Here is a 22,364-nt window from a genome sequence, read left to right as displayed (position 1 = left end):
GATGCTGGGAAGTGCTTGCTGACAGGGGCCTGATATGGCTATTTCCTAAGAGGCTCTGCCAGAGTCTGACAAATACAGAGGCAGATGCTCACAGCCAACCATTGGACTGAGCATGGGGTCCCTGATGGAGGAGTTGGAGAAGGGACTAAAGGAACTAAGGGGGTTTGCATACAGATGGGGGAAGCAACAGTGTCAACTGACCAGATCCCCTGGAGCTCCCCAGGACTGAACCACCAACTAAGGAGTACACATGAAGAAACCCATGGCTCCGGCAGCATATGTGGCAGAGGATGGCCTTGTTGGACATAAGTGGCCCTTGGGCCTGAGGGGGTTTGAAGCCCCAGTGTAGGGGAATGCCATGACAAGAAGGCAGCAGTGGGTGGGTGAGTGGTGGAGAGGCAGGGGCTGGGGGATGGGATAGGGAGTTCCTGAGAGAAGACATGGAAAGGAGAATAACATGAAATGTAAATAAAGAATATATCTAATAAAGGAAAAAAAGAACCATTCCAGCTTCTGTCCTCATGAGCAAATGTTCTTTACCTTAATTATGACAAGTGAGATTTAACTTTTGTTCTTGGCAGAAAGCAACTTAGGGAAAAAAGAGTTTATTTTAGCTCATAACTCCAGGTTATAGTCCATCATTGTGGGGAAGTCAAGAAAGAAATCCAAAGTAACAAGTCACATTTATAGTCAAGAACAGAGAGACAATGGATACTTTGTATTCACTTAGACTTCTCCAGAGCCCACCCCTAGGAAGTAAGCTCAACCACCTTAAGATGACTCTTACCACATTACTTAATGCTATCAGTGCAGTTTCTACCAGATATGTCCTCAGACCAACCTGATCTAAATAATTCTTTATAAGGACTTTTTATTGTGTTCAGCAGACAAAAGTGACTATTACAGAATCTGTCCACGAATATAAGATGGCATTCTATCCAGTATTTGGCAATCAGTGAGTATAAGATGTCACATTACTGATGTTCAGTGTGACAGGTTTGTTATAGCTGAGGATGGATAACAAGGAACCCTCATATTCCTGCTGGAGCAGAGGTTACAGGAAGAATCACATGGCTCCAGATGGATGGATGTGATATTTTGAATAAGAATGGTCCCCATAGGCTCATATATTTGAATGCTTGATCCCCAGTTGGTGGATTCTTTAGGAGATGGTTAGGAGGTATGGCATCTTTGGGGAGGTGTGTCACTTCGGGTGGATTTTGAGGTTCTTAAAATCCCATACCATTCCCAGTTAGTGTTCTCTTTGCCTGCTCCCTGTAATGGGTCAGGATGTGAACTCTCAGACACTACTCCAGCACTATGCCTGTCTGTATCACTCTATCCACCATGATGGTCATGGACCTTTGAAACTGAAAGCAAACCCCAATTAAAGGTTCCCTTTTGTAAATTGCTTTGGTTATGATGTCTTTTTACAGAAATGAAACAGTAACTAAGACACCATGGAAACAGTTGGTTAAACTGATAGGAGAGTTTGAGTTATGAGTGAAATTATATTAATCCTGTGTGGTGCTGAAGATGCAGAGCTTATAGTTGTTTCATTTTACTGGAAGAAAAAAATGAAAGTTTCAATAGATGAACTATCTGAAGCTTCCTTCCTTTAGGTAGTACAAGTTCTGATGTAGTAAAAGGAAGAGATCAAAAACAACTGTGAAGACGGTTTGGAAAGTATGGAAACACTTGAAGGGCAAAGGACTATGAAATACTAGTCCTAAAACTCAATATACTTTCACACAATTATGTGAAGTTATGATTATAATTCACATAATTATGGTTAGCTGCTTTTGGCTACACAAGATGAGTCAAAGAAAAGGTGTGGGCCCATTGGACCTCCCCTTTATCTCTGAACTATTGGCTATGGATAGATTATGGAAGAGGGAATTATGGTCTTTGAGATGGAACTGGACTCCATTGGATGTTTCCAAACCCGAAGTCACACAGACAGCCATGACTGATTTTGTCGGGTCACAAAACAGAACAAATCATTGTAAACTTGAGAGGTAGATTTGTGCAGAAGGTGGGCAGGGCTGGAGGGAGGTGGGAGTTGAGAGTGGTCAATATGTAAATGTGAAAAATAAAAACCAGGCAAAGAAAGACGCCCAGCAGTGTTGCTAAGTATCTGCAAACTGGTGGCTGGTGCAGAACATGAGGAAACCAGAAAGTAGGACTTAACTGAAGGGTAAAGAGAGGGAACAGGGAAGTTCCACTTTCTACCTGCGTTACAAAGAACATAAACGAAAGGCGCTGGAAAGCATTTACAGTCTGGCTGTCAGTTCTCAGTCTATGGGCTAGAGGAGGCTCAAACAATGGAAGGCTCTGTTGTAGCTGCCTGCTTTCACTCTGTCTACTGGCAGAGTCTCTCATTGCTTCACACCTACTTTTCACAGACTCGAGAGCCCCAGGCCCCATTTTGCGGAGTAACAGCTTTCAAATAATAATCTGGTGTTTGTCTCCTGTTCTCCTTTTTCCTTCGGGTCGTCTCTTATTTTTCTTAGGTTTCCCTTTAGAAGGCCTGTCTTTTCCTTTAATTCACAGCAATTTATTTCCATTTTACAGAAGTCATTAAATGAAAAAAAAAAAAAAAAAACTTTCTCATGCACTAGATGTCTGTGGTGATAAAGCCTGCCTGTTTCAGGGAACCTTCTCCATGGTGGTCACTAAGACTCTGCTCAAGCACACTGGTTTCAGGGTTTAGGTCACTCTTGAGGAATGAAATGAAATCCATCCTTTGGAACTGTGGGAGCTCCTCTGCCTCCTTCTTGATCTGCCACAGGAAGAATCTATGATTGGTTACACAGACCTCATTCAAATCTATTTCATTTTCTATTAGCTTTATAGTGTTGGTTAAGTAACATCAAATCTATTTATCTATCCATCTACCATATCCATCTACCATATCTATCTATCTATCTATCTATCTATCTATCTATCTATCTATCTATCTATCTATCTGCAGGGTCTCTAATAGCACAGACTGACCTTAAACTCTCTATAGCTGAGGATTACCTTGGACTTCTTATCATCCCCCTTTCCTCTTCTTAGTTCTGAAATTTCAGGCATGTACACACATTCCCAATTTATGTGGTGCTTGAAGGTTGAATCCAGGACTTCCCACATTAGGCAAACCTTCTCTCAACTGCACTACATCCTGAACCATCAGAAACTTTATGAATCTTACTTTTCTCATCCGTAGAGTGAAAATGATAATAATACATGCCACACACACGTGAGGATTTGTGTGGGCTACCTACTGACATTCTGTCATGGATTGGTATTAGTATCACTTCTCCAGGTGATGTCTAGCTTAATCCACAGAGTAGTATTGACTTCTGGAACCTGAAGCAAGATGAAAGTACTCTAGCTGAGTGCTGAGGGTTCTGGGACTGGAAAATTTGTATTTTTTCCAGAGATGAGACATTAAACTAGCTTTCAACAGTATAACAGAATACCCGAGACAGTGAATGTGCTTATAAAACAGTGATGTTGGCGCCTTTTCACAACTCAGTGTCTTCTTTTGCACTGGGCTTATGGCAAAGAAGAATATGTTGAGTGTGTGTGGCAGAGCTAAACAGCTCCCTCAATTGCAAGCCAGTGAGCAGCAAGGGCCCTGTATTCATCTTCTAGGACATGCCTTCAAAGACCCAAGGACCTTCCTACAAAGGTCTCCCCTCTCAATTTTCCCACTACTTTTCAACAGTGCTGCTGTGCAGACCAAGTCTATAAAACATGGGCTTTTGAAGGATATTCTACATCTAGACTGCAGCAGAGAGTTGAGCTGGTTAAACAAATATCTAGGTAAGTTCAAGGGTAGGTGGTAGTTGTCTGAATTTCTCCTGTTTATAGGTTCCTTCATCTCCATTCAGAGCTTGGCTTATTCTGTCCTGTATTCATTCATTTCCTCAGCACACAATTTTGGACCCCTAGTGTTGGGACTGGGCACTCTGGTGGACTAGAATAAGGCTCTTTTGTCATGAAACATGAAACTCCTCTTTGGGTAATGTGGAACTTATACATTTATTTTTTGAGCAACATGTGTCACACATGTACCTCCAACTTCCAGTCACTGAAATTGCTAATACAATTAAAAATATTTATGCCCTTTGAATCTTATATATAAAATCCTTTCTTAAGCTATTTTTGAAAACTCAGTTTTGTTTTGGTTTATTTTTGAGATGAAAATTTAATTAGAACATTTCTTCCTCCCTCTTCATTCCTTCAAACCCTTCCATATATTTCTCCCCACTCTCTTTCAAAATCATGGCCTCTTTTTTCATTAATTTTTGTTGGATGAATATATGTATTTGAATATTCATTACTAATTATACCCTGTTTTGCCTGTATAATGTTATCTGAGTGTACGCTTTCAGGGCTGATCATTTGTCATTGAACAGCCAATTGTTGTGCTCTTCTGTGGAGATGATAACCTCTCTTTCTTCCAATGTTACTCAGTTTATCTTTATTCCCACGAACAAGTGTAGCCTTCACCCTCAACAAGGAGACCTCTCTTTTGTAACAGATGGAGACTATTACAGAAGCTGCAACCAATCAAAATGCAGAGTTGTGAAGCCCATTCCTAACAGGTATATTACAAAAGGCTCCAGCACAGAAGGTTCAGGGAACATTGCACAAGAGAGGGTGGAAAGAGTGTAAGAGCCAGAGAATAAGGGAGTTTGCTGTGAGACTGTGTCTCCTAGTAACAGCAGAAGCTACACACAAAAAAGTCTCACCAACAGGACCATTCAAACTTTAGTTGAACAAGGAAGACACCAATGAACATGCTAAACCAGATAAGGAAAAGTCCACGGGATCTCAGCTACACATAAAGTTTTCTCTTTTTTTGCAGACAAGTCACTGGTACTCATTGAATTAATTTGTGTATATATAGTGAAAAACATGTATTCATATTCAGTTATCCCAGCATCCTTGATTGAATTACACATATTTTCCCATTGATACATAGAATACTTTCCTATGAATAAGTCTATATACTTACAGTTTTACATATTCAACCACCCTTTTATGTCTTTGTGCACACTGAAGTAAATCACACTCTCTGTCACAACTGAATAATAAAAGTCATTTGGAAGGACAGTCTCTAGTTGTACTTTGGTTTCAGAGTTGACTTTTGTAGGTCACTGCTCTTCCATATATCTGTTTAGAACCAATCTCTCAAGGTCCACGCAAACTTTATTGATGTAGCAGCTGATCATGTTCTTCACCATGATTCTGGAGTCTCTGTTTTATCTCAGTTTCTGTTTCATGCCCCTGTACCATTGATGAGTCTACAGAGAGTTTAGTTCATTCTTACCAGTTTCATTCATGGGTGGTGTGTCTTTTTACAGAGCTAACTAACACCTTGGCATAGAATGTAGAATTGTGTATCTTGTACAGGACCACATGCCAAGGCCTATACTATTATTCACACTGGCAGAGTGGAAGGTCCATGTTCTTCTCTGTGCAATTTTAGTTCCTCAGCCACCAGCAAAATATTGAAAGGTAGAGACAGCTGCTTTACAGAAATGGTCTTAGTTCTAAGTTTACCAAGAAATTAGGGATAAAAATACAAGATGAGTAAAGTGATGTGTAACTCTTCTTTGAATCCATACCATAAAATTCTGTACATTTTTGTACACTTCTGCATAAAAGAGGAGCTATTTAGTCGACTTATTTTAATCTTGTTATTATCTGGACCAAATAGTACCATTTTCTGCATCTTTAGAAATAACTTCTCTATCAGAGCTTTGCTATTTTCAGGAGGCCCCAGTCTACCTGGATGTTCCCACTGTGGAGCCTCTGACAGGTTGGTTTGGTCCTAAGAAAAATTCAGAGTTTCAGCTACTCAAAAGCAGAGCAGTTGACACTTCTTCCTCCCTAGGGGCTTTGCCTAATGTGATGCTAATAAGCGATCCAACATGGAAAGAGACGCTTTCTTTTGGGATGTGACAAAAGATGGGGTGAGGGGCAAGGAGCTGATGCTCTTTTTGATTCTGTAGATCGTTAATACATGTAATATTGTGGGAATCCATTGGGTATGGGTTCTAAATTCAAAAGCAAAATGAAACCTTCTTTATGAATCTGTAGCACAAGGTCTTCTGAATTCAAATATTTCATCAGATAAAATACCAGTGGCTGTAAAAAGAAGAAGAAAGAAAGAATTTCTCATGAGAAGCTCAGCTTTAGACTTCAGTATTGTTGGCACTGAGAGCAGAGCAAGGGAGAGGGAGTCATGTTATTTCTATGGCTGTGAATCCCATTATAGTTAACATTAAATAGAAGGTGTACTTAAGAACTTTGAAATAATTCTTTATTTGTTTTCAAATTGAAAGCTTAGTTTCAAAATAGAGATGAGCTTTCTGAATGAAGGGCTTTGGATTTGAAAGTTCATGGTGAATGAGATGTACAGAATATTGCTTGGGTTTTGGACTTATATTGTTTTGAGTTTGTGTTTATGTGTGTTAAGTGCGTATGTGCATAATTATAGTGTGTGTGTGTGTGTGTGTGTGTGTGTATGTATGTATGTATGTATGTATGTATGTGTGTGTAACCACATATGTGGAGGCCAGACGGCAACCTTGGGTATTAGACTTCATCTTCCATTCTTTGAGATAGAGTCTCTTCATTGTTGGCCACTGCACAGACAAGGTGGGTTGTCCACTGAGTTTTGGGAGTCTTCCGTCTCTACCCTCTTGTTATAGGAATGTTGTGGCTGCAGGTCAAAGTTACTGCATCTGGATGGATACAGGTTTTGAGGATTCAAGATCAGGTCCTCACAGTTTTGTGGCAAACACTGTCCATGTTTCCCAAATGTGGCTGTTTGGCTTCTTCTGATTTCAAGATTACTTCTAGTTGATCTTCTAGAATTCAGAGGAACTTAATAAGGACTGTAAGAAAACCCTCTAGTCAAAGTTTGAGTGAATGTTGTTTTATTTGGGGAACTCCAGTTGTCTGAATAATTAAGTCTTTGAACTCCAAGCTGTAAATATTGGGCATGTACCATGTATCCTCTACCCGCAGTGAATGGGTTCTTCATTCCTGCTGCAGCTCTGTCTGTAGCACGGACATTCTTAGATTTTGCTAAAATGGGCTGAATTTCTCTTGGTGAGTTAACTTTCCCAGGGCCTTGGCTCCTGACATGTTTTGGTCACCCCCAGTGCCAATTGCCTTTCCTCTCTGGGTTTCTGCTTTCTGTCACTTGCAGTGTGAATTCTCATTGTGGGTGAATCGAGGCTTAGAGGGGGAGGTGAGGATATACTCAGTGGTATTCATGCCCACAAGTTCTGTTTTTTGAATAGATGCCCAAGGCCTTGGCTTCCCATGTGCCTCTGGCTTGGTTTTCATCCATCTGAACTGAAACATCCTGTAAACAGTCACACACTTTTGAATTTCTTAAAAAAAAAAAAAAATTCCCATCAAACAAGTCAACAAAATTACCAGTATTTTCTTCAAGTCCCACTACAAAGGCAAAGCACAATTAGAGATTGTATTTTTGTTTTTGGAGACAAGGTTTCACTGTATAGCCCTGGCTGTCCTGGAACTCACTCTGGAGATCAGGCTGGCCTCCAACTCAGAAATCTGTCTGCCTCTGCCTCCCAAATGCTGGGATTAAAGGCATGCGCCACCACTGCCAGGCAGCTTGCATTTTTTTAAATACAAATTACCAACTTGGTTCTAAATATACTTGGAAATGCAGTGTAGTTTAGTGGTCAATGTTGAAGAGTAGGGACCAATCAGAGAGTAAATACTGCCTGAAGAGTTTCTATAAAGCTGAAGTTATGAAGACAGTATATTATGGACGGAAGTTCATATTTGTGGATAAAAGAAAAGGATAATTCAGAAATGGATTTTTTTTACCCTTGAATGTGTGTAACTTAAAGGGAAAAGATAATATCTAATATGTGCTCCTAAAATGACATGCTATACATTTGCAAAACAGAACTTACGATTTACTTAAAACTATGATTATGAATATAAATATAAGTGCTAATCTTTCTAGAAAGAAATGGAGAATAAAGTCTTTTGTTTTAGTATTAGGCATTTTATGGGCATGCAGAGTGGAAAATGTATCAAATGTAAGATCCATAAAGGAAAAGTGGTAAATTAGGCTTAGTTAAAAATAATTTTGTTTACTGAAAGGCATATAAAAATATAAATATAGATTAGTAGGAAATATTAATAATGCATACATCTAAAAGAGGAGTAAAATATTATAAGGTCTCAAATCCTTTCAATTTAAGAAGCAATGATAAAACCCAAATAAATGGGTAGGCTAAATGTTTAGACAATTTTTCTGAAAGGTATGCTGTGACAGTTAAGCAATAAACAAGGCTATTAGAGAAATTTAAGACCACAGTTAACAGTAACAAACCACCCGCTAGCATACTGATCTTAACATCCAGACACTCATCCTGTATCCTGATGGTTTCTTTATTTACTCCAGAAAAAGGCAAGTAAAAGCTCATGCAAACACTCTTAGGCAAATATTTAAGGCCACTAAAACAGCACAAAAGGAGAAACATCCCAGTATAAATGAAGTAGTGAATAGGTATGTTGGTATTTCCAGACAATGGAATACTCAACCACAAAAATAATGCCACAATACACACAACAGCAGAAATCTCAAGTGCGTGTTCTCTTTTTTTTCCTGTGTGAGAGAAACTAGATGCAAAAGACTAGAAAGTGTTTGATTCGATGTGACACCTTAGAGAGGCATACATGACATAATGAAAGTGAACATTGCTCCATGTGAAGTATATCTAACTATCTGGTTGTGAAAAGGCACAGAAGCCTAAATTCCTGATCTGATGTCAGAGATGGGCTTTACCCTTCACAGGAAAATACATTCCTTCTGGTCATTGTTTTATCAAAAGCATCGGACAGGAAACTAGTACAGAAGGAATTTCATTTTTAAGAGCACATTGTAAGATTTCTGTGACTGCATAGAGGATGGATCATGTTGTCCGGATACGAGCAGTATATTTAATCATCTAATGGTGATGGCATGGTTTCGATGAGGGTATTGAGATGCTCTAGCTAATTAAACTTATGTACATAGGCATTTGAAGGTTTCCGCTAGAGAAAAGCTGAAGACGGTGATAGGAATGAAGACATTGTGTGAATCAGCCACCAGGAGAGGCAACAGTCCACCGCCGAGAGATGTTATTATTAGGAAAGAAAATTCCCGTGTCAACAATTGGGAACACATTTTTGAAATATTGGTGCCAAATCCCAACGAAAGATTGGGAGAGGGAAGCATGACAGAGGTCAACCAGCCTCCTTTACAAGGTATGAGCCTCAATATTAGAACATGTTGTCTTAGGAGGAAATTCTTGAAACAGATTGACAAGGGAACCTGATACCCATCTGTAATTTACAAACCGTGGTCAGCGAGCCGGAGACATGGATGTCGAGGCCGAGGAAACTGCCATCTTCTTTATTTCACACCACCAGCTACATCCAAGTTTCCAGCCGCACTGTCTTGCTAGCAACTGCATTTTTCTTCGCTGATGTATAAATCGTTTATAAATTATTTGAGAGGATATAGTTTTCTCTTTCTGTTGGCATTCTGACTTTTAGATTATTACATTCTATCCTCCAATGCAGGCTTCTTAGTGGTTCAGTGGTTTATTAGGGACAAGTGTGACCACGGCCTCTAGAAGATGCCAGAGGGGTGGACAGAAACCAGGGCAAAGTTTTAGCCAAGGGTGGATGGTATGTTAGCGTTGGCCTTGAGCTCTTGAGGGATGATTATTAGAAGTTGTTTGTGAAGACAGAGTACTCTTAAGTTGCCAGCTTCGTGGTTTTCCTGTGGAGTCGAACTCGTTTTCATCAATAGCTGTGGTTAATTTTGTGAGCCAGGAGCCTTCTGAAGGTGGTTCTTCCATTTTCTTTGCATGACAAGTGAAGGTTTGACTGGATGCTTACATTTATCTTTCACGTTCTTCATAGGAAAGATGGCCTACAGTGTTGATTAAGTTAGGCAGAGATCTAAGGGATGCTCACTGAGTGCTCAGTCAGCCAAGAGGAAATGACTGCATTCATGGTGAGAACCAGCTCATCCGGGTGAAGAAGAGGTAGACAGGACTGGCTGATGCTCAGTCTTTGTCTGCCATTTAACTCAGCTCTGTGTGTCAGTGTTGAGTATACATGCCCCTACTGTGGATTTAAGAGAAGTTAGCATAGTTGAGCAGAATTTTAATGTTATTTAAGTTGCAAGTTAAATAGAGTGAAACTCACGTTTAGTGATTACTTTTAACAAACATAAACACAGAGCTATAGGATCAATACTACACAGAGTTCCCTCCCATATAAGTTCTTTTAGCACTAATATGTCTTCTGGCTTTCTGCTTCCTGTCTATAGTTTTGTCCTTCTGGAAGACTGTCATATAAATCCAGTTGCTTAGCTGGGCAGTGGTGGCGCACGCCTTTAATCCCAGCGCTTGGGAGGCAGAGGCAGGCAGATTTCTGAGTTCGAAGCCAGCCTGGTCTACAAAGTGAGTTCCAGGACAGCCAGGGCTGCACAGAGAAACCCTGTCTCAAAAAACCAAAAAAATAAAATAATAAATCCAGTTGCTTTCTGTACATCTTCTTTTCTTGGTGTTTGCTATTGAATTTAGGGACTTGTACTTGATAAACAAAGAGCCCAATGTCAGCATGTGGAGTTTTGACTTAGATTTTCCCATTTTATCAGCTTATTAACATTCCTTCATGTTGCGGCATTTATCAACAGTTAGCCCATTTGTATTTCTGAGTATCATTCCAGTGTCTGTATGCATGAAATAAGACTATGAACTGAACTCTACACAACCTGTATCAGTTTCATTGTGAACACACACTTTTTCTTGTATTTGTACAAACAACTAAGAGCAGCTTGCTTTGTCATACAGTAATGCCTGCTTATCACAGACTGTTAGATTGCTTACTTCATAAATAATTAGGAAAATTAGAAATTCTCTTATCAGAGGCTGCTTGATTATTGTTTTAAGTGACTGTATTATTTTTACATCACATCCAAGACTATGTGAGAGCTCTCATCATTTTGCATTCTTGCAGAAGCTTGGTGTCACTGACATTTTATTTAAAAATTGTATCATTTAAGATTGTTGTAGTAAGGCTTTATGTTTTGAATCAGTGTTTGCTTTAACTTGAAGGTTCTCTGGTAACATATTCTATTTCCAGGATTTTCTTGCAGCTTGTACTAACTGTTGGTCAAAATAAGGCTAAAACTATTAGTGAATTATAATTTGATGTTGTAAACCCAATTATATATTGTCTTTAGATTATATTTCAAGGTTTGTGATGTGTCTGTAGCTCCAGTTAGGCCTTCAGATAACTGCATTTCCAGTCTCACATCTTTGGTGTAGTCTGGGGAAGAGCTTGAGCCACATCCTCAGCCCAGATAGTCTGAATAACTGACTCCAGATGTTGTCAGATAATAAATGCTTGCCATTTAAAATACTGAGTATATTTAGGTAATTTCTAACACAGCAATAAATAATTAAAACAGATTTTTTTATAGTGGAAATGAGTGGAATGTTCTAAAAACTCCTTAAAAATCTGAGGAAGGCTTTAGAGTTGCCCAGAAACAAGGTGGACATCTTATGGGTTATTCTGGAAGGAGCTTCCAGAAGTCCACAGGCTTCTCCTCTAAATTACTGTTATATCTATCTATCTATCTATCTATCTATCTATCTATCTATCTATCTTAGGACAACTATTAGTTTCTACTTGATTTCAGCTTCTTTTTTAAAAGTAGATTTTTATACTAGCCAAATCAAACTTATGCAGAGAGAAATATTTGTTTGGGGATTTAAAAAGACATTATATAATTACAATTAGCAATGAAATCATAAATCACCAAATGCCTGTATCCAGTTCCTTAACTGTCTCCCGGTTCTAGTGATTACTGTAACACTGGGAAGTCCTCATATCATTTTTTTTCTTACATTTTAATCCCAGTATGAAGTTTTTAAGTAAAAAATTGGGATGAAAATGATGATCTGATTCCAAAGGACATTCTCAAAGTGGTCTCTGGTGTGTAGTTCATGCACTTGAGTTCTCATGGAGTGGGGGAGATTTACCTCTTAAGATGTTCAATATCATTGGTTCGTATTTTATATGTACATTCTTCAAGCTTCAAATTTAATTTCTTTGGCAATGCAAGCTGCTCTCTGCACAAGACCAAGGGAGAGCCATATTCCTCCCCAATTTGGGGGCTTTGAGCTATATTAATATATCATATCTGCCTCCCGTCAATCCCGTGGTGTTACATAAATTGTTGGGTTCTCGTTTTTGACATTTTCCTGGCCAAGGTGTGAAGAGGCTCAGGAGAAAGAGAGAGAAAGCAAGAGCGAGAGAGAGAAAGAGAGAGAGAGAAAGAGAGAGAGAGAGAGAGAGAGAGAGAGAGAGAGAGAGAGAGAGAGAGCAAAGTAAACAATATATATATACTATCTTTTCCTCTCAGGATCCATGTCTGACTAAATCCTTGGCAGAGTTGAGGCACTCTTGTTCCCATGATTTAGTCTTATTTCTTTCTCTTCTTGGGGTCATGATGCAAATGTTTAAACTTATATTGAATCATTAATATTCAGAATTGACAAGGAGGGGGAAATGTACTTTCCAGCAGCTACCAGCCACCATTTGTGTCCTACAATGGCTTCCATCTGTGTCAGATTGTCTGGAGCGGCTTAGTCAGATGCCTGATGTCAAGGATTGATCAGAATCAAATTCTGTAGAGCTAAAACTACTGGCATTTTAAAAATTCCTTTGGAAAGACATTGTTAGGGATTATTCTTGATGAATGCATGAAACTTTGTGCTTTGAGAGAAGCCTTGACTTTTTCCTGAAAATCTGGCATGTCGTGGTCCACAGAATTCAATTTTAATATTAGCTCCAGTCCTCTGGTACCCTTAGAGTTATTCATTATTGAGGATCTATGTCCCCAGTTGAGTTTTTGAGAGAAGTCAGTTATGGTGCCCTTTCAGTATAATCGCTTCACTAGAACTCTTGCCAGCAAAGGGCTCAGTAAAGAATGAGAAACCAAGCACAAATTAAGCCCCTGTACATTTGGGTGAGACATTCTACAGGTTAGCTTGACCATTATACAACAGGACAGTTTGTGTTTCCAAGAAGGATATACCACCATGGAATCAGGAGTGTGGAGCGTTTCTTGGATAAAGTATCTATAAACAGGAAAGTAAGGAGTCATGACTGTACAATCATCAGCCTGAGATACAGACCTGTTAAAATTCCTGCTAGGCCTGTGGGAGCTCTCTCACAAAAACCATGCAGGCGTGTCCACACCATGGCCAATAGACCACATACAGACATGATTGGCCAATGAAAGCTATTCGTGCAGCCTAACACAATATCCATAAATTTAGTGAAAACATTAAAATTTTTTGTACTTTTTTTTTTGACCTGGGTTGCATGGATTGCAATGTGAGCTTTGTGCATAGCAACACTGTTTCCCAATGCCAGAAAGTTAATAATAAAGTAGCAAGAACTATGAGCTAACTAGCTAATTAACCAACTAACGGATTAACTAATGTAGTTGGTAGTGAAAGTATAAAACCTCAAGAGAAGCTTCATGGCGTGAGAAGAGTCATTCTAATTGTAAAAATCATTTGACATGTATAGAGTTAGGACTGATAGTGTTTGAGTGGCTACCTTAAATCAGCTGTGTGGTGTTTTTGTTTATGAAATAGTATAAAGCGGTTTTATTTAAACATTTTAAAGAAGTTTGGACAAGCATGGCAGTTTTGCACTTTAACCCACTGTTGGGTAGGAGTGACCTTGCAAAGATCTTGCTCCTTGCTTTGCTCCGGAGGAGGAGGCTAACCTCAAGAGCTGACTGCCAGATGCTTCCAACGATACTCCTGACCACTGGGCAGGAAGTTCTTCCCTTGAAGAAGGTTGAGTTTCTCACACATCTATTACATGTGAGAAACAGTGGCCCTTGGCTGTTTCCCATGCCTTCTGTATCTCGGTGAGATGCCAGGACTCCTTAAATACATACCAGATACAATATGTAGACTTAGAGATGGAAAAGCCTTCCATTATGGAGTGCATTGTTAACAACAAGAATAGTTAAAAAAAAGTGTTAACAATAATGAATGTCTACTTTAGACATTTTAACTTAATGCTGTTTTTTGTTGTTTTTTGTCATGTAGCCTGGGCTGGTCTTGGATTTATGATCTTCCTGCTCCAGTCTCCCAAGTGCTGGGATTACAGGTGTGTGCCACCATCGCTGGCTAGTTTGAAGCTGTTTTACACTCCAATCTTTTATGAAGAACACAGTTTTTCTTTGAGTTGATATCTTCTTCTTAAAGTTTGCTTCCACGAGTTGTAAATGAGCAATGACTCATGAACTTGGATTTATAGCTTTTTTTTTTTTTCTTTTTAAAAAAAACATGGCCTTATACTTTCAGAAATAGTCTGAGTGATGGTATTTTTAGAATCTCAGTATTTTTGCCAATATTTTAGTTATTTTTGCAAAACCTCAATTCAATGGTGTTATAAAATAATTTACTGTTCTTTAGATTTATAAAAGTCAAGTGATGTAATTTTTATTTTAAACAACTTCTTTTTGATTTTTCATTCACTATTTTTCCTTTAAAATTCTGTGAAGCAATTAATTTCATTGAAAGTATAAATAGTTCAAAGATCAGAATTCCCCTAACTTATTATACACAAGCTGAAACACTCAGGTTTGTTAAAGAATATTCTAGTGGTTCTAAGACACCTGTCAGCAGTAACTATGGGCCGCCATCATCATCATCATCATCATCATCATCATCATCATCATCATCATCATCATCATCTTTACAGAAGAATGAGTGATAGTCAGTTGGGCAAATCAAGACAGGAAGAGAATTCAATATGGGATATTGACTTAGCCATATCTACAGCTACATCTGTAATTATGGCTTTTGTATAAAAGACATTCCAATAAAACATCTCTCTCTCTCTCTCTCTCTCTCTCTCTCTCTCTCTCTCTCTTTCTCTCTCTCTCTGTCTCTCTCTCTCCATCTAAATAAAACAAATCTTTCTCCTTCACTTTTCCGGCCCCTCATAACCTCTCCATTTTGCTAATACTCACCTTGAACTCTCCAATTTTCAGTCTGCTCCCAGCCTTCCAAGTAGTTGGGATTACAAGATTGTTCCTCAGTGGCTGGCTCATGTTTTTTTTTTTCTTTTTCTTTTTTAACTGAGAGTATAGGTTCCAACAATTGCTTGTGTCTTACCTTGATGAAGTGGGCTGGACGAATGTCTTGGGTCTATTAACACAGTCTAGACCAGGTTATGCATAAGTAGGCTGTTTGATTCTACCTCTGGAGGATTTGTTGTTTCTAGTTGGACACCCAAGGTCATGTATCCAAGTTGGAGTTGTTATGAGGCATGTTTCCCAATACTAGTTGTTGAAGGAAGAAAGGCCATGAAAAACTTCAGAAAAGAAGTAAGAATTCACAGAGAAGAAAGGCTTCTGTAGCTGTTTACTTCTCTAGCTGTATGCCCCATCTGTCCTGCATTCCATGTTGTTTGGACTATGGTTCTCCTTCCATTTTGGAACTGATGAGAAGAATCTTCTAAGACATGTGAACTTTAGTGTGTGCCATGACCATCACCTTTGTTTTTAAGGTTAATTAAGATGGACCGTTCTTCCAGTACATTCTTAGATACCTCGAATTCGAGTTGAATGTTTGAATATTTACAAACTTCTCATTGGATACATCTTACTAATCTGGGATGAATTTATCTACTGTATTACTTTTTATCTTCCGGGAAGAACTTTAGAAGAGGACACACAGTGGGACAGACTGTAGACTCTGTCATCTAGGTAGTGTCTCTGATTTCAAAGCTCCACTTTTACCTTAGGTGGAAACATAACAGGTACAACACAACTTGTTTATGCTCATTTTCTGTCCTCAAAGAGATCCAGGGAGTGCATTAATTATCGATGCCAAGACATTTGACTGTTATTGCCCCCTCACTTTGTTTTCATTGCCATTTATATTTACCCTTTAATTTAAAGATATGTGAACATACCACTGAGGACAGATGGTTGGTATCAAATAGCCATGGTAGGAAATGGAGAATAATGAATGAATGCTTAAAAAAAAAAAAAAACCAAACAATTCCTGAACCAACGCCTTCATTCTTAACTGTTGAATTGATACTTAAATCGACCAAGACTTTTGCTTTGTGGAGATGGAGCAGTTTTAAGTTAATATGATTGCATTGGTCAGAATCTTCACCAGCTTTATGAATTTCTACACTCCCATATAGCCAGGAAGATTTCCAGCTGTTTAAGTAAGAAGACGAAGAAGCAGAAGAAGCAGAAGAAGCAGAAGAAGCAGAAGAAGCAGAAGAAGCAGAAGAAGCAGAAGAAGCAGAAGAAGCAGAAGAAGCAGAAGAAGCAGAAGAAGCAGAAGCAGAAGCAGAAGCAGAAGCAGAAGCAGCAGCAGAAGCAGCAGCAGAAGAAGGTGGCACAAGCAGACATAGGTGTGCACGTATGCACTTGATGGATCTATAGTGGACACTTTCCCACTATACACATGAAGAGATGGATAGCATGTGTGGCTCTTCATCTTGGGCTACTGCAGTATTGTTACCAAGGATGCTGCTGAACTTTTTTGTGCAATTATTTAGGAAATTGACCAATAATTTGAACTAATTCATGGCATGGGGACTTCCAGGAGATTTTCCCTATAAATATGGATATCATTCCATAAACCAGTTAATCCCAGAATTGCTTTGTAAAGGATCAAGTGCTGTGATCAACAGAGACACAAGCTTTTATTTTTCTTTTGAGGAATTGGATGTAGACCAATTCGAATTATCTAGGTCATCTCTAAGTGGTGCCCTGCCCCAGGCTCTTCACAGAAGCCAACATTTCAGATGCTCAGTCCCTGTCCTTCAGGGACAAAGCCCTCTCTTTTGAAAACGAATTTTGTCCTTTGTCTTAATAGTCTTTCCTTGTTCTTCCTAAAGAGATATTTTCATGTTCCTGTCCTCTTGTTTGTGGTAAGGAAGACTTCCTTACGATGGGTTGCAGCTCTGGGTGTTCACGCTTGCCAGCGTGGGGTAGGTACAGGACGGAGGCCTGGAGGCCACACGTAGCTGAGGCAAGCTGATCTTTTACACCTTATAGCAACACACAAGGGAGTCACTCTTCGATGGAATTGAAGACTCAAGCTCAAAATCCTTTCCCATAATCTTTTAAACACATGTGCAGCAGAGGGAAAAGTCTGTTTAGGCTGGAATCCTCTGCTAAGTTAATAAAATGTTCATATTTTCCCATGTTATGAGTTCAGACATTTGTAAGGTCCTAAAGTTACAATGTCTCCAACTCTAAATGGGACAGGACTAACGGCAGAGTGAGCAGAAAGATTCTTTTATCTCTGCGGTTCTCACAGTGGGTGGAGCTAGCCTATTATAGTGGCATGGCAGGGTCTCTCCTCAGACTGTCTGCTTAACTCATCACACAGGAGATGACTGAAAGGTTGTGTGTGTGTATGTGTGTGTATGTGTGTGTGAGGATCTTATAGACATTGCAGTAAGAATAGAAATTCCCAGATTTATTTTTTAGACATGCACAAGAAGACAAAAATACCTCCATGAATAAAGTATTCAATTTATGTTTTATGAAAAGCAATCTTTTAGAAGGTAAAAGCTGTGTGCTAAATACTATTTTCTTATTTCTCCTCTTTGGTGAACAAAATGGCTTTATTTTGTTGCATTTTTAAATTCTGGCACCAGGATATTTTTCTTTGACTTGAACAAGAGCTTGTAGCACTTACTGAAGCTGAGTGCACCCATCTTTCATCCCAAATAGACAGGACCGACACCTTTGAGGTCTCAGGCACACATCTACCCCTGAATCTACATAAACAGCTTTTGGGGCCACTCTGTCATCAGGGTTACCTACTTATAAAAGAAAGGATGAGGTAATGTCTGTAAAGAGTTTTTAGAAGGGTAAGAACCAAAAATAAAATATTTTTAGAAGAAGTTATTACTTTGCATAGGCGAGAGCTCAATGTGTGACGTAAACCCGTGAAAGTCGAGCGTGGTCCAAAGGGGCCAGCAACCGGAGTCCTGTGGTGAGGCATGGGTATGTTCACAGTGGATGACCAGGAAGCCGGAGCAGGATTCTTCTTTCCTCCTCTCTGTACCATTTATCTTGTCATGGTCTGCTTTCCAGTTTGTTTCTCCCACTGACATCTTTCACTCTGAACAAACCTGTGGAGCATTCTCCATTAACCATTTTTTATTCCTTTGATTTGTTTTGTGTGTGTATGTGTGTGTGCACAGTGTATGTATATGCATATTTATGCACGTGTGTGTGCCCATGTAAAGTCTAATTTCCCGTTTGGTTCTACAGGCACCATCAGAGTAAGACCTCAAGTACCTTAACTCTAAACATAGTTATGTTGGAGGCCATTGCTTCATTATCCAAATTTTAAAGAGACAGAATTCATACTGTAACACAATCGTTTAAGAATCAACTGGCTGATGTATAAAAGGCAAGATTGTATTTAACTTAGAAGTCCTTTGTTTCTTTGATTTTATTTTTTTTAGGATGTCCAGTCTTTAACTTGAACTGATTTCCTGTGCACATATAAGAGAGCGCCAGAGAGTTGACATCTGCATCTAAAATAATAGATGCAAATTATTACAATCTGATGGATGGACCTCACCTTTCTAAAGGTCAGGTTAGATAATTACATCAATTATGGATAAAAGATGCCCTTTGTCCCATCTTCAGATGAGCTCTTGATGTTAGGACTTTCAGAAATGCAGGCGTTTTCTATCTTGAGACACATGTGTGCATATTTACTTTTGGGTGATAAAGCTGATAATGACGTGAAGTAAAGAAAAAGAAAGACACAGGAATATTGCTCATGGAGATGTAGGGTAGGGTTCTGCAACACTGTTTGACACAGGCAGAATATAGTCCACTGTGCCAGTCTTATGCAGTAATGGAAACTGTACTGTGGGAGGGTTTTCTACTGTGTCTCAGGGCACCTTGGACTCTGTTCTCTACAACAGCTGAGCCAAGTGCAGCCTGTGTAAAGAGAAGCTATGCGGAGAGTAGCAGTGTGCAGAGAGAAAATGGAGAAATAAGAAAGGGTGGCGTTGTTTTACTGTCTTTTTTATATTCATGTCAGGCTATGTTTCACTAGCTCATAAAACCCACTTGCATGAATAGAGTCTGGAGTAGCAGTGAGCTTGCCTATTCGTTACCATCTCAACAGTGTGAAAACCATTTTTCTCCCAGGTGTTTCGAAGACCCTACAAGGTTACACGACTTAAACATTAACATATTATTCTAATAACACGAAGCTGCTACCCTTTGACCCAGAAGCTTTTGACTTTAATAATTTCCAGGTTATTCTTTAGCCAAAATACGTCTCCCTTTTAGTTTTCACACTGGTTCACTTTCTTTAATATAAAGTACTGATAGAGTAAATAAATTATATCCAGATGGAAATGCGCTACGTGATACCTCAGTTGAGCACAGTGCCCTCAAGCACCATAGCGCACATTTCCTGGCCATGTGCAGCCTGTGTCAAGGGTGGGACCCCTGGAACTTGCTTGCCTGGTGTTGCTTGCTAAGAGGAGGGCAGAAATGAGAAGCTCAGGTCAAGGAAAGATCATCCTGAGCAAAGGTTTTAGGGGTCAGCACTTGTTCTTAATTTTCCACGAAGTAGGGGAAGGGGCTGAGTAACGGCTCAAAAGTAGAATTCAACAGAGACTGAAAGGCACATGTCAGCTGTGGAATACGTGATCTCCAAGGAAGTCCTCCATGTACCGAAGCATAGGGCCACGGAAGAGCTGGTCTGATTTCCTGGACCCACAGTAGCTGTCCTTAGGCTGCCAATTACGCCAGCAATCGAGTCAGTGACTTAAAGCACAGTGCCCATCTAACCAGCTGCTGAGTATTCAGGAGTCGCCATCTTGTAGGCTGTGATGGACCCCTTAGCTGGGACTACGCTTAAGGTTTATGTTGTTTGTCTAACGGCTGTGGTGTGTTTCTTTGTCAAAATGAGAAGCTCAGACTAGCCATTTCTGCCCACCTTCCCTTTCTGCTTCTTCTTTCCATGCTTTCCTTCTTTAGTTCCATCCAGAGCAAGAACAGGAGTTAGCAAATTAGGGGGATGTCACTAAGGAAGGAAATAATTCTATGGTGTTCGTTAATGCATCACCGCATCCTCATTCACAGCTGCTAAACAAATACTTATACACACACAAACCCCTGCAAAGCCCTCACATGCATCTATACATGAATACAGTACACATGCACACTGCACACTTACATGCACACACCCTTACATGCAGGCACCTACATATACCTCAATACGCATTTACACACACACACACACACACACACACACACACACACACACACACACACACACACACATTTCAGCACCTCCACACCATGATTCTTTCTGCTATGGGAACATACTAACATAGAGAGGGAGAGGAAAGGTTGGAGATTTCTCTCCATTGAACTATATGAAGCAAGTTTTATTAGACCATCTCAGCACCATCCAGAATACTGCAAAAACTCACCAGAAAGGTAAATCCACTGACTGTAGTGTTGCTTGTCAGTAGTCATTAGTTACCTGATTTTGGATAATACACAGGCTGTTTGGAAAGTATGTCATTTTTTTTCACTTTATCCAATTTTCAAATAACACGAATCTTCTCTTCAACACATATGTTAAAGTACACAGAAACATAAATACATGGTCACCAGGGACTCACTGCTCAGCTTTTCAGGAAATATTTACAGGTAGCTTACACTGCCTACACCAAGTTTTGGTAGTGGACATATTGTGAACAAGATGCTGGTGGAGGTTTTAGCATCAAGTGTGTGTTCCTGGGTATTATGAATATGTTCGTTATGCATGTTATTGCATGTGCAAGTACATGTGTATACATGCACAAGTAGGCATGTGTGAGAATGTGTGTATATGTATTCATTTGAGCTATGAAAACTAATTTTTCAGTGCATGTGACCAGTGGTAATAAGGAGATCTCTGTAGGGGGCTTCATTCAAATTAAATTTCTCAGAGGTGAGAATGCCTACCCAACTTATCCATTATAGTTGGTTAATATGCTTAATACACAAAGATAACTTTATAAAAAGACACAGCAAAATAAAATAAGGCCAGAGATCTGAGGACCTGAAAAACACAGGCAAGTAAAGCAGATGAACGAGATGAAGGAACAGAGGGAGGTTAGAGATGGAATGAGGACAGAAACATCAGAACATAGTTTGCCAGAGCTGGGATGTGGTAAGACACAGGGCTCATAAGATCAAATAAAGAATAGTGTCACTGTAGAGAGATTTGATTTGTGACACTGAGCTGGAGACTAGACTCCCTCATGAGTCCTCAGACATGGGAGCACATGAAGAATATGCTTACTGGAAACTGTCATCATCTTTGATTACAGGCAGATGGCATGAATGCACTAAATTTGATAGCAGTTCAGCAAGCCAGGATAAGGTGGAGGAGTAGATGGAGCTGGACAGGAGGACCAGAGTTTAGCAAGCTGGGATGAGGTGGAGGAGTAGATGGAGCTGGACAGGAGGACCAGAGTTTAGCAAGCCGGGATGAGGTGGAGGAGTAGATGGAGCTGGACAGGAGGACCACAGTTCAGCAAGCACAACTCCAAAGAGCAAAAGGAAGGGATCAGATGTAGATGACAATAGGAGGGTGGACCATATAATTTTGTCAGCTACAAAAGTTTTCTGATTTTTCTGTTTTAACCCAGGGAAAGATTACATTGGAAAAATGTATGGTCTGCAGTCTCCCACTGCTGCAGAACGTTTGTTTCTTTCATCCAAGTGTTTAGAGGGAAATGATGCGCCTTAATTTCAAGATTAATTATAATGTCAAAGTCTTGGAATGCATATATTGCAGTTTCAGTCATAAGTTTAAACAACCAGTCCGATATCAGAAATGGACTTGATATCCCCTAAGATGGAGTTAGTTATGACTGATAGAAGGTCCTCATTTCAATGTCCTGCTCCTTGTCATGGGACTCTCACACCTGCCTTTTGTTCCTCTTGATCTGTGCTTGAGTCTGGATATGTGTTTCCCCTCAAGCTTTCTGTCAAGATCTTCCACTTCCCTGGCAATGTTTGCAGTCTCAGAGGAAGAGAAGAATTTGTCCATTGGTATTTAGTTAGCATCTGGCTGCCCATCATTTTTCTATTAGTAGTTTTAAAAATAGGTGTTATATACTGTTTTGTGTCTTACTTATTTTTTTTTTAAAGTTTTTTTAGGTTTTTTCTTTATTTTTCCACTTCTTTGACATATAAAGTTAGGTTGGTT

This window comes from Arvicanthis niloticus, chromosome 4 (genome assembly GCF_011762505.2).
Source record: "Arvicanthis niloticus isolate mArvNil1 chromosome 4, mArvNil1.pat.X, whole genome shotgun sequence".
NCBI classification, from domain to species: Eukaryota; Metazoa; Chordata; class Mammalia; order Rodentia; family Muridae; genus Arvicanthis; species Arvicanthis niloticus.
This window is presented reverse-complemented; position numbering follows the sequence as displayed.